The following is a 14,274-nucleotide window of genomic DNA, read 5'->3' as shown; positions in this document are numbered from 1 at the left end:
ATACGACTTTAGCCTTATCAGAATCTATTTCTCACCTCTTCAGAGATTGTAGCTTTGCAAAGGCTCTATGATATTGATGTTAGGGTTTGTGTCATTAACTGGATAACTTATTTTTTAAATGGCCCAGACCCTAACTCCCTCCTTTATCCCCTTATCACTACTCTATGGAGAATTTGGTGTTGTAGGAATGATATTGTCTTCAAGAATCGTCGCTCTTGGTCTATGGGTGCTCTCAATTCTATTCTTGGTGGTATTCAGTGTATGAATGAGGTTGCGTGCATTAAGGACGCTAGCCTTCTTCAAGCGCCTTTGTTGGACTTCTCTTCTGAATTTCAATTAGCAAAGAGGATTAGAAACTCCTTTCCCTCTTGGATTGTTGGTGGACCTGTGTGCGGAAATGTTTACACTGTCAAGTGTGATGCTGTAACACTCGCGAATTTCCTATTTCTAGCATTTATAGTTTATTTAACCGTTCTTTTGTTTTATTTATATTTTAAATTATTTAATTTAATTAATTTCATTTTTAAACATAATTTTTATAAAAGTTACATTTTTATAAGCTTGTTTATATAAATATATATATATATATATATATATATATATATATATATATATATATATATATATATATATATATATATATATATATATATATATATATATATATATATAAAAGAGAGAGAGAGAGAAGAGATCAACTAAGGCCAATTATATGTATTGAGTCCATAAGTTCTATTAAGGGCCATTGGATGGTGAAAATGGATAGCCAAGATCAACCCCAAAAAAGTGTGTTTAATAGCTAATCTCACCATCTCTCTCCTCTTTCACTAATCCACTCTAATTAATCACTAATTTACTATATATTTGTTTTCCACTCATCCATTTCTCTTTCATCTTACACATTTCACTTATCTCTTCTCTCAAACTCTCAAAAAAACCCAAAAAATCCAAATAAATAAAAAACCCAAAAAACCAAATAAATAGAAAAAACCCAAAACACCCAAAAAAATCAAAAAAATCAAAAAAATCAAAAATCCAAACAAATAAAAAAGTTCTCTTCCTCTACACCACCACCCCACCCGACACCACCCACCGCCACGACCCACCGTCTCACAACCACCGCCGCCGCCAACCCCGCCGCCGCCGGAACGTTTTTTTTTTTTTTTTTTTTTTTTTTCGTTTTGGTGTTATTTTTCTTGTGTTTTTTTCATTTGTTATTTTTGTTGTCTTTTATTTTGTTTATTCTTGTCTTTTTATCTATTTTCTCATTTCTCGCTTTTTTTACATTTTTTTTCTTAAGATTTTGGGTAAAATAAATCTCATATAATAAGTTAATTTTAATATTTTGAAAAAATAACTTTATTATCTCGTTTTGTGGTGGTAGTTTGGTGGTCTAAAGTTATACAAAGAATGGACTAAAGTTCTACAAAAATGGACTAAAGTTATACAAAAATGGACTAAAGTTATACAAATATGGACTAAAGTTATACAAAAATGGACTAAAGTTATACAAATATGGATTAAAGTTATACAAATATGGACTAAAGTTATACAAATATGAACTAAAGTTATACAAAAATGGACTAAAGTTATACAAATATGGATTAAAGTTATACAAATATGGACTAAAGTTATACAAAAATGGACTAAAGTTATACAAAAATGGACTAAAGTTATACAAAAATGAACTAAAGTTATACAAATATGGACTAAACGTATAACTCCACTCAGTAAATGTATAACTTATACTCAGTAAATGTATAACTCTAGTAACGATATGAGTAACTTCTATTCAATGAATGTATAACTCCAGTAGGAATGTGTGTAATTTTTGTATAACTTTAGTCAATTTTTTGTATAACTTTATTCCAATTTTTGTATAACTTTAGTCCATATTTGTATAACTTTTGTCCTTTTTTGTATAACTTTAGTCAATTTTTGTATAACTTTAGTCCATTTTTGTATAACTTTAGTCATTTTTTGTATAACTTTAGTCCATTTTTGTATAACTTTAGTTAGTTTTTGTATAACTTTAACCCATTTTTAAATAACTTTAGTCAGTTTTTGTATAATTTTAGCCCTTATTTGTATAACTTTAGTCAGTTTTTTTATAACTTTAGTCCTTTTTTGTATAACTTTAATCCTTATTTGTATAACTTTAGTCCTTATTTGTATAACTTCAGTCCAAATTTGTGTAATTTTAGTCCAAAATTGCAGAACTTTATTCCATAAGAGTATAACTTCAGTCATTTTTTGTATAACTTTAGACGAAATTTGTATAACTTTAGTTTCAAAATTGTATAACTTTAGAACTATAAATTCAGATTTGAAACAACACATAAGAAGATGATATTAAAAAAACCAATAAGTCAAAAAAGTACAATGAAAAAACTTCAATAACAATAATAAAAAATTAACCAATAACAAAAAAAAAAATCAAATAACAAAAAAAAAACCAAAACTAAACCAAACAAAACAAAAAAACCAACAAAACAAACTTGAATGGTTGTATAACTTCAATTTATACAATGTATAACTTTAGATGTTAATAGTGTAACTTTAATGTAAAAAGTGTATAACTTTAGTCGTAAATAGTATAACTTTAATGTTTTAAGGGTATAACTTTAGTCGTAAATAGTATAACTTTAATGTTAACAAAAACAAAAAAAACACATAATAACAAAAACCCGTTAATCTATCAAAAAAACCCGTAAATCGAGCAAAAAAACCAAATATAAACAAAAAACCTAATAACAATAACAAAAAAAAAATTTATATATCGTGTGTATAACTTTAATGCACGCAGTGTATAACTTTAGTCCAATATATAACCGAAATCCTAAAAACCACCAATACTAACGTTAAACCAACAATAATAGATCTGAAAAAAAAAGAGAAATAAAAAACCCAAAATACTAAAAATCAATTCTAGATTGAAAGTAGTGACACTGAAAATTGCAAAAAAAAAATAATCAACAATAATATTGCAAAAAAAAAACCGTCTAAACTTTAAAATTAGAATCTTAAAAAAAAAACAAAAATACCACCATTAAACCAACAATACTAAATCTGAAAAAATAAAAAATGAAAAAAAGACAAAACCAAAAAAAACAAAACCAAAACAAAAAAAATTGAAGAAACAACGTCAGATCTGGGAACAAAAACAAAAACAACAAAACAATGAAAAATTGAAGAAACAACAAAACAAAAACAAAACAAAAAAAACAAAACCAAAACAAAAAAACAGTGCGGCAGGAGGTGTCGCGTGAACAAAAAAACAACGAAAAAACTGAAGAAAAACGTCAGATCTGGGACGGAGGTGACGCATGAATGGTGGTTGTCGTCGGTTCAGTAAGGGCGGCAGGAGGATGGTGGTGGTGTGTTGGGGTGGTGAAGGGCTGGTCGCAGCGGTGGTTGGGTGGTGACGACGAGGGGTTTTTGGGTAGATGGTGGAGAGGAGGGTGGTCGTGGAGAGGAGGGTTGTCGGGTTGTGGTGTCCGTGCAGGCGGAATGGTGAAGAAGGGTGTTGTTGGGTGAGGTTCTCGGGGAATGTGATAGGCAGTGGGTAGGGGTTGTCGGGGTAGTGGAGTTGTCGGTTAGGGGGTAGGGGTTGTTGGGTGAGGTTGCCGAGGTGGTTGCTGGGTTGTGGTGGTGAGGTTGTTGCCGGTGGGAGGAAGAAGGCGGGAGGAAGAAGACGATGGTCTTTTTTTTTTTTTAATTTGTGATTTTGGTTTTTAGGATTTTTTTTTTTTGGTTTTTGGGTTTTATTTTGTTTTGGGAGAGAATGAAAGGTATGCAGTGAGTAGGAAAATGAGAGAGAAAGAGGGATGAGAGAAGTGTGAGAGAAGTGTGAGAGAATGAATAATGAGTGAGTGAGTTGGGAGAATTAGAATGAGGGAGGAGTGATAGGCTATCGCACACCTATGCAAAAATAATATTTATACCCTAGGTAACAAATTAATGTAGTACTTAGGGGTCGAACCCAAAGGAGACGGGAGTTTATAATTTAGTTGTTATGGATTGACATTTACCTTGGTAGATTAACGTTTGCTTTGGTTGATTGGTTTGATGTAATAAAACAATAATAAATAAAATGTCTAGGGAGGTCGGGTCACACATGCGAATTATGTAAATGTTTAAATTAAACATAAGAGTTGATGAAATGTTAATTGTTTAGGCTTAGAGACACCCACCTTACGGCATTAGTGTCAACCATAGACCGGGTCCTAGAGAAACTCTCGTCCATGACTAGGTCGTCCTACTACACATGCTTAGTCTAATTCAATTCCATGCCTCTCGACTTTTAGAACGAATGAACAAACTTAATCGATGAATATGGCCTTAAACAAAGATTAAACATTATGGTGCAAACATGTGATAGAAACAATTAGACAAAATTATATCATCCTAGTTTATTATGTTACAAATACTTTTTTTATGCATGGCTCCCTTCATTCCCTAGACATGGTAAACTACTCTAACATAATGTAAATGCAAACTAAACTAATGACAAATAAAATGATAAACATAATGGAAATGTAAATAGAAATTACCTTGAAATACGGAAATGGAAATGGATCGGAGATGGAAGAACAATAATTGTAATACAAATAACTTGTAAATGTGAATTGTTTTATAACTTGAAATGTAAATAACGTAAATAAAATCTAAACTAAACTAAACTAAGAGCTAATCTAAACTAACTACTAAATTTAGAGAGAATTATATGTAAAATATGTAGAAAAGATGGTCTGTAATGTGTATGATTAGCACCCCTTATATAGGAAATAAGGGAGTAAAATTTGTAGAGAAATCTAAAATGGCATCCTAAGCACACTCTTAATTTTCCTTCAATTCTTGAGTAATTGCCAAAAGGATCCAATGTGAGCCATTAATCTCATATTTAAGCTTAAGTTAAACACTCAATTTATCATCCCATGAGAATCCTAAGAGCATCCAAGTTGAGCATATTATGTAGAATTTTGTGGACTTGTAATATTGTGGGCTTGATTTTGCATTTGTATTTGTTGCACATCTACATTTTGGTCCATCATTTTGGCATTGTTAGTCCATGCACATCTTCCATGTTGGTCCATTCTCTTCCTTAGCTTAACTACTTAGCTCACACTTCTAGTACTTGCAAATGTTATAGAATTAAGCTCATAAAAGCTTATCTACCTACAAAACATGACAAAACATACAAATAGAACTAGAAAGCAAATATTAGCTCATTAACACTAAAGTTAGTGCATAATATATATAAAATGGAGCTAAATATTAGGGTAAAATGTATATAATTTGGACCTATCAAACTCCCCCAAGCTAAGTCCTTGCTTGTCCCCAAGCAAGAAACCATATCCCATCAAATGCAATATCCCAAACAAGCTAAGCATAATGATTTTAAAACCCGAAACAACATGAGCAAGGGACAAAGCAAAACATGGATGAGATTTACATGACGGCGTAGCATGGAAAACTTGAAATGAACCTTTAAGCTCTTGCATGATCTTTTGACTTATGGACTCTTACGCGGCACTCAAACTCTTTTATATGTGAAAGGACAATTTTGTGAATGAACACTCAACTATCCTCAACTTATAACAATGCGCCCGCAATCTAATATGGTAAACATGTCAAAACTAGTAAGCAAAAACAATCAAATGTAAGCATGATAAAGAAGCCAAATGGATAGATAGAAGGAAATATGTGATGGGTAAGAAGGGGGAACAAATGAATTATGGATTGTGGAGCTAATGTCAAGCTAGCAACAACCAAATGCAAGGATGCTCAATCCCAATTCTAACCCAATTTTTTTGCAAATTAATCATAAGACAACTCTCGAAAATATATGAATAATGCTTGAGAGTTTCTCACATCGTTTTCTTCTTCTCTCTTTTTTTCTTTCTTTTCAATTCATACTTCTTTTTTTTTTTTCATGCTTTTTCTCATTCATTCATTTTTCTTCTCATCTTTGCTTTTTTCATCATCTTTTTTTTTTCTTTCATCTTTCTCTTTCATTTTTTTTTTGAGCATTAAGACCAAGCTCACATGATTTTCCAACCTTTGAAACAAATCCCAATTGAGCACCCAAACAAAACAAAACAAAGCTACTAGCTCAACAAGGGTAGGCAAGTTATAATGTAGCTAGGGAAAGTGTTTATGAAAGGGGTCAAAAAAGACAATTATATCATGTGAATGGCTCCAAAATGCTATAACAAATGAATGCATGTTTACCAAGAGATGACATGAAAACCATACTTATGTGTATTGATGAAACACACATCATAAGGAGACCTACACTCACCTAAGAGAGACCGGATATGGAAGCGTCGGTCTAAAGAGGTTCTACCTTACCATTTTGTAGCTTGCCAAAAGTCAAGATCAAGCCTATTTGGTTCATTTTTCATCTCCCACCTACTATGTCAAGACATCCCCATGTAGCAATTATCCCATCATAAAAGAATAAATCATTAGCTTAAGCAATTATTAGGATATGCAAGAGGGCATAAGTAGGACAAGCAAAGAATTAGAAGCAAAAATTCACACAAATTTTTCAAAAATTCTCACTAAATCTATACTAACTAAATGCAAACTAACTAATATGCGAATGCAATCTCCCCCCAAGCTAAACACAACGTTGTCCTCAATGTGCCAACAATTAAATTACTCAACGAAACCATAAAAATGGCGCAAAGCACATAAACAAGAAGGACAAGAGGTCATATTTAATGGGTTGCGAGAAATAAACTAAAGTGCAGAACAAAAAAAAAACTTACTAGACTAACGAGCCTCCCCCAAGCTAGCATGTATTCGGGGGACTCTTCCATTCATTAAAAATTCAAGAAAAGGGCTAAAAATTGAAAATTTGAAGAAGGAATGATGTTTGCAAGTGATTAGGCAATTTTCTAAAAAAAAAAAAAAAAAAAAAAAAATTGTTTTTTTTTCGGAAAAAGTTGCGTCCCCGATCGGGGCCACCAACCCCGATCGGGGTTGACCACATCTTGCCGTATTTCACCTTTTCCGCATTTCTTTTTAGCTCCCCCGTTCTTGAAAGTTACGACCCCGATCGGGGTCTCATGCATGGGGAAGCGTTCAATCACCTTTTCTTCATTGTTTACTTATAAATCACAAAACAATCATCATCAAGTCTAGTAATTTTATTTCTATTTCTACGAAAACATTAAATTTCGGAAAATTAAAAACAAGAACAAACTAGTTTTTTTCCTAATGGATCCTCCATCGTCCTCTAAAAAGCACGTCAATGCCCTTAAAAGTAAATCATATACCTGTGCATGGACAATACAAAAGCATATATACGCAATTGATAAGATATTAGCTTGAAAGATCAAAGATAAAGTAGGATAAATCTTATCAAAATGCGCATCTGATATTTCAAAGAGAACCACCGTATCACTCCACTCGTCAGTAAGAGAAGGAGCATCACGCTTAAGACCATAAAACAAATTGTTAGTGCATAACATATCATCATAAACGGTCTTAAATTGGTGACATGAAAAACCAAGGGGGTGGGTCTCTTTCGAAATGATTGCTTCTTCCCACTTATTCTTGATGGGCTCATCACGAAGTCCCGCATCAACCACAATTGGCTCAACAATATCCTCCGTGAAAGGATTCTCAAGGGTTTCCAAAGGTTCGGGTGTAACCTCATCCGTGTCATTAAAATCCGGCCCAACAATATCCATGTCATGGGTGTCATCTACTACAAGGTAAATGTCATGAGTTAAGTGGTCAATTGGAGTGATGTTAAGGGGAATTTCAAAAGAAAAATTATGACCATCATCATCATCTTCCAATAATTCTAAGTTATTAGGGGCAAAAGACTCACATTGGGAAGGTGGCATAGTAGAAGCTTCGATACATCGTTCATTTTCTTCTCGCATTTCTGTGAGCTTGTCTCCGAGCCTTTTTAAGGAACGGACTTTAGAAGCTTGTTGCTCCCAATAAACTTGAGTAAGCATTGTGAACTCTTCTACGACACACCTTAAATTTTCTTGGCGAGCTACTTCCCGACATTGGTCGGCCATGAACCTTAGGAAAACCCAAAGCTTCTCCGCACTCTTGTAGTAAAGACTCTCACAACTCATGTAAGGAGCCAAATTACGGGACTCGGAATCCATCCCGTCAAGCACAACCTGACCCAATTCATATTCATTGTAAATGAATCCAAGAGAAGCAATATAATTAACGTATTCGTCAAATTGGGACAAATAGTCATGAAAAGGTTGGTTTGGTTGTTGTAGGAACGGAAAAACACCCATTGGAAAGATATGAGAATCCCCTTGAGATAGTTTTACCACCTGAAAAAGGCACTAAAACTACATGAAAACTTGTGAGAAAGCACGATCCCAAGGAACAAGTGTTCCTCAAGACAAAACAAGATAAAATTCAACAACTAAATAAAAAACAAAACCGTCTCCCCGGCAACGGCGCCAAAATTTGATAGGCTTATCGCGTACCTATGCAAAGATAAATTCCCTAAACAACAAGTTAATGTAGCAATAGGGGTCGAACACAAGGAAACGGGAATTACTTCGTGAATTGCTATGGGTAGATTTTTATCAAGGTCGATTACGATTTGGTTTGGTTTGGTTGTTTGATGATTAATAAGAATTTATGATGTAAATTATATAATAAAAGGGAGTCTAAGGGGTTCGGGTCACGCATGCAAAGGTAAACATATAATCATGATAAACTTGGTACTAATAACATTGTCAATTGCTTAGGCTTAAAGATACCCATCTTACGATATTAACATCAACCATAGACCGGGTCCTAGAGAAACTCTCGTCCATGACTAGGTCGTCCTACTATACATGCTTAGTCTAATTCAATTCCGTGCCTCTCGACTTATAGAACGAATAAACAAACTTAATCAAATGAATAGGGCCCTAAACAAAGATTAAACATTATGGCACAAGCATGTGATAGAAGCAATATGAACAATATAATTATTAATCTATTTTATCATGTTATATATTTGATTTTACATGGCTCCCCTAGCCCTTAGACTAGGAAATTTAGCTACTCATATTTGTAAAGGAAATGCAAATGATATTTAGATTATAAGACATATTGTAGTAATTATAACTAAAGTGGAAATTGTATACTAATGATGAAATGTAAAGGACTAATACTAAACTCATAAACAAAATACAAAATGTAAATAATAGAAAGATTACCAAAGTAGGAGCTTGATAGAACTAACTCGGAAACCAAATGCTTTAATATATAAATAACCAAATGTTTAACAACTACAAGCTTAACGATATTGAAAATTAATGTGAAAACAAATGAGAGAAATATAAAGCTTAAGGCTATTGTAAAGTGAAAATGAGACGTAAAGATTGGATCCCCAAAACCTTGGAATACCTCTCCTATTTATAGGAGAGGAGAGCATAACGTAGACCATCGAGATGACTGTGGCCCCGATCGGGGTTGTATGGCCCCGATCGGGGTCGTGTGTTTCCGGGTTATTTCTCTTAATTCCTCTCTTAATTGCGTGAGGAATCCAAATTTTATACTTTAATGCTCCTTAATCACCCGGGTAAATGCCTCATATATGATCTTTAGAGCTCCCAAAAAGCATCCTAAGCATGTTGGAATCTTATGCTTTCCACCTTGACTTGGATTTGATCATTGGGCCTTGACTTTGGTTGTTGTCAATATTTGCATTATACATAATAATCCATCAATTTCTCCATGCAAAACCCAATCCAACCTCCATGCTTAGTCCAACACTTGGTCTTGTTTAGCTTAGTGAACTTAGTGTATAAAATGATAGGAAAAAGCCTCTAAATGCTTAGATTCCTACAAAAACATGTTAAGACAAACAAGTACACTAGAACAACAAATATTAGCTTATGACACTATGATAAGTGCTAAATAACAAATAAAATGGAGCTAATATAGGGGATGAAAGTATATAAAATATGCACTTATCAAACTCCCCCAAGCTAATATTTGATAGGAATATTAGTTATATTAGTTAGTTTGCATTTAGTTAGTATAGATTTAGTGAGAATTTTTAAAAAAATTTGTGTGAATTTTTGCTTCTAATTCTTTGTTTGTCCTACTTATGCCCTCTTGCATATCCTAATGATTGCTTAAGCTAATGATTTATTATTTTATGATGGGATAATTGCTACATGGGGATGTCTTGACATAGTAGGTGGGAGATGAAAAATGAACCAAATAGGCTTGATCTTGACTTTTGGCAAGCTACAGAATGGTAAGGTAGAACCTCTTTAGACCGACGCTTCCATATCCGGTCTCTCTTAGGTGAGTGTAGGTCTCCTTATGATGTGTGTTTCATCAATACGCATAAGTATGGTTTTCATGTCATCTCTTGGTAAACATGCATTCATTTGTTATAGCATTTTGGAGCCATTCACATGATATAATTGTCTTTTTTGACCCCTTTCATAAACACTTTCCCTAGCTACATTATAACTTGCCTACCCTTGTTGAGCTAGTAGCTTTGTTTTGTTTTGTTTGGGTGCTCAATTGGGATTTGTTTCAAAGGTTGGAAAATCATGTGAGCTTGGTCTTAATGCTCAAAAAAAAAAATGAAAGAGAAAGATGAAAGAAAAAAAAAGATGATGAAAAAAGCAAAGATGAGAAGAAAAATGAATGAATGAGAAAAAGCATGACAAAAAAAGAAGTATGAATTGAAAAGAAAGAAAAAAAGAGAGAAGAAGAAAACGATGTGAGAAACTCTCAAGTATTATTCATATATTTTCGAGAGTTGTCTTATGATTAATTTGCAAAAAAATTGGGTTAGAATTGGGATTGAGCGTCCTTGCATTTGGTTGTTGCTAGCTTGACATTAGCTCCACAATCCATAATTCATTTGTTCCCCCTTCTTACCCATCACATATTTCCTTCTTCGTACCCATTTGACTTCTTTATCATGCTTACATTTGATTGTTTTGGCTTGCTAGTTTTGACATGTTTACCATATTAGATTGCGGGCGCATTGTTATAAGTTGAGGATAGTTGAGTGTTCATTCACAAAATTGTCCTTTCACATATAAAAGAGTTTGAGTGCCGCGTGAGAGTCCATAAGTCAAAAGATCATGCAAGAGCTTAAAGGTTCATTTCAAGTTTTCCATGCTACGCCGTCATGTAAATCTCATCCATGTTTTGCTTTGTCCCTTGCTCATGTTGTTTCGGGTTTTAAAATCATTATGCTTAGCTTGTTTGGGATATTGCATTTGATGGGATACGGTTTCTTGCTTGGGGACAAGAAAGGATAGCTTGGGGGAGTTTTATAGGTCTAAATTATATACATTTTTACCCTAATATTTAGCTCCATTTTATATATATTATGCACTAACGTTAGTGTTAATGAGCTAATATTTGCTTTCTAGTTCTATTTGTATGTTTTGTCATATTTTGTAGGTAGATAAGCTTTTATGAGCTTAATTCTACGACATTTGCAAGTACTAGAAGTATGAGCTATGTAGCTAAGCTAAGGAAGAGAATGGACCAACATGGAAGATGTGCATGGACTAACAATGCCAAAATGATGGACCAAATGTAGATGTGCAACAAATACAAATGCAAAATGAAGCCCACAATATTACAAGTCCACAAAATTCTACATAATATGCTCAACTTGGATGCTTTTAGGATTCTCATGGGATGATAAATTGAGTGTTTAAGTTAAGCTTAAATATGAGATTAATGGCTCACATTGGATCCTTTTGACAATTACTCAAGAATTGAAGGAAAATTAAGAGTGTGCTTAGGATGCCATTTTAGATTCCTCTACAAATTTTACTCCTTTATTTCCTATATATGGGGTGCTAATCCTACACATTACAGACCATCTTTTCTACATATTTTACATATAATTCTCTCTAAATTTAGTAGTTAGTTTAGATTAGCTCTTAGTTTAGTTTAGTTTAGATTTTATTTATGTTATTTACATTTCAAGTTATAAAACAATTCACATTTACAAGTTATTTGTATTACAATTATTGTTCTTCCATCTCCGATCCATTTCCATTTCCATATTTCAAGGTAATTTCTATTTACATTTCCATTATGTTTATCATTTTATTTGTCATTAGTTTAGTTTGCATTTACATTATGTTAGAGTAGTTTACCTTGTCTAGGGAATGAAGGGAGCCATGCATAAAAAAAGTTTTTTTAACGTAATAAACTAGGATGATATAATTTTGTCTAATTGTTTCTATCACATGTTTGCACCATAATGTTTAATCTTTGTTTAAGGCCATATTCATCGATTAAGTTTGTTCATTCGTTCTAAAAGTCGAGAGGCATGGAATTAATTAGACTAAGCATGTGTAGTAGGACGACCTAGTCATGGACGAGAGTTTCTCTAGGACCCGGTCTATGGTTGACACTAATGCCGTAAGGTGGGTGTCTCTAAGCCTAAACAATTAACATTTCATCAACTCTTATGTTTAATTTAAACATTTACATAATTTGCATGTGTGACCCGACCTCCCTAGACATTTTATTTATTATTGTTTTATTACATCAAACCAATCAACCAAAGCAAACGTTAATCTACCAAGGTAAATTTCAATCCATAACAACTAAATTATAAACTCCCGTCTCCTTTGGGTTCGACCCCTAAGTACTACATTAATTAGTTACCTAGGGTATAAATATTATTTTTGCATAGGTGTGCGATAGCCTATCAAATTTTGGCGCCGTTGCCGGGGAAAGCATAAGATTCCAACATACTTTATATACTTTCATCCACAAACCAATCATATATGAGGTACAAAGTATGTTGGAATCTTATGCTTAGTCTGATTGGTTTGTGGATGAAAGTACAAGAAACAACGTGGTCCCCAAAAACATCCTCAGCAAAAACCCGAGAGCAAGCCGGACAGGGCCTAGATATCGTGAATAACGAAACACCCAGACGATATCCCAGCACACAACGGTAAGTCCTCCCGTTCATAGTCTGACCCAACCCTGAGATAGGAACCGCACGCAACCAATCAGAGGAGTGAGAACCCTGCTGAGACTGCCATAAAGCAATCTGGCGTGGCTTCAAAGAGAAAACAGACTCTGAGGCGGCAGCAACCGTCGCGAAATAAATGTCTGCCAATTTCTTCATAAGTTTGGGGGCAGCAATTTCACTAGGGTTACCTAAAACACCAGATCCTGTAGTCACAGTAAACACCTGCGCGGCATCATCAAAAGCAGGGCCAACAGCTACAATTCCAGAAGGGCCGAGGAGCTTAGCCTGCAAACCAGCAGACTGCAAGCGGGACGCAATAAAAGCATAAAATAAAACATCTCCCGCCGCATAGACACCAAGACCACCAAGCTGAAAAGGGAAAGTAGCAAGGCGCCACTGCCAATCCCCAAAACCCGGCCCTGACCCGGTGACAATACGTTCCAAGCTAGTACGCAGAGCGGCATCAAAAGGAAGATGGACAGACCCAAAAACACTAGGGGAGCAAGTACGAAGTGAGAAGTAAAGCTTGGAAATACCAGTACTAGCTCGAAGAAGAAGCAACTCACATTGCGGGTCCTCAATCCTCGCAACCAAATCCATTAGCTCAATGGTCTTGGTTCCTCTCGTCGCCACAATCTCACTGCTAAAATCAGAACAAGCACTGACAGGTCCACCCAAAACAGTAACACCACGTGATGGCCAAGAAATAGAAGGGGGGAAACCCCCAGGAAGGCGACCCCGAGGATCCTCAACAGGCCAAAAGACCTCTGTCTTGGAGACATTAAGATGCAATCCAAAAAGAGGGCCATCCACCATAATCAAATTCAAGACCTTCCCCACCTCCAAAGTATCACCCACGATGGTGCCATCATCTAAGTACCATGCCTGCAAAGTGAGGTCAAAAGTGTCCCGGATCTTGCAAACTAACGGATGCAAAACCAAAGCGAAAAGCAAAGGGCCCAATGGATCACCCTGCTGAACACCCTGACAAGACCACAAGCAGTGCTCCCCATAAAAAAGGCGGGCCGGGCTGGAATAACAAAACTCCACCTAACGGGAAAGAGCCGGGCAACGACGGCAGACCTCTTGAAGCATGGTCGAACGATCAACAAGGTTGAACGCATTCTGGAAATCAACCAGCAACATAGAAAGCCCCACCCGAGCCCCCCGATCCTCAACAAGCCGGTTCAAGGCATGCAAGATAGCCTCTCCTCCACCGGACACACCCACCCCAAACTGAAGCCCATCAAAATAAGAAGATAAGGACGGACCAACCATATAAGCACTAACCTAAGAGACAAGCCGTCTCC

The sequence above is a fragment of the Silene latifolia genome, chromosome Y (genome assembly GCF_048544455.1).
Source record: "Silene latifolia isolate original U9 population chromosome Y, ASM4854445v1, whole genome shotgun sequence".
NCBI classification, from domain to species: domain Eukaryota; kingdom Viridiplantae; phylum Streptophyta; class Magnoliopsida; order Caryophyllales; family Caryophyllaceae; genus Silene; species Silene latifolia.
The sequence above is the reverse complement of the archived record's forward strand: the minus strand, read 5'-3'. Positions refer to the sequence as shown.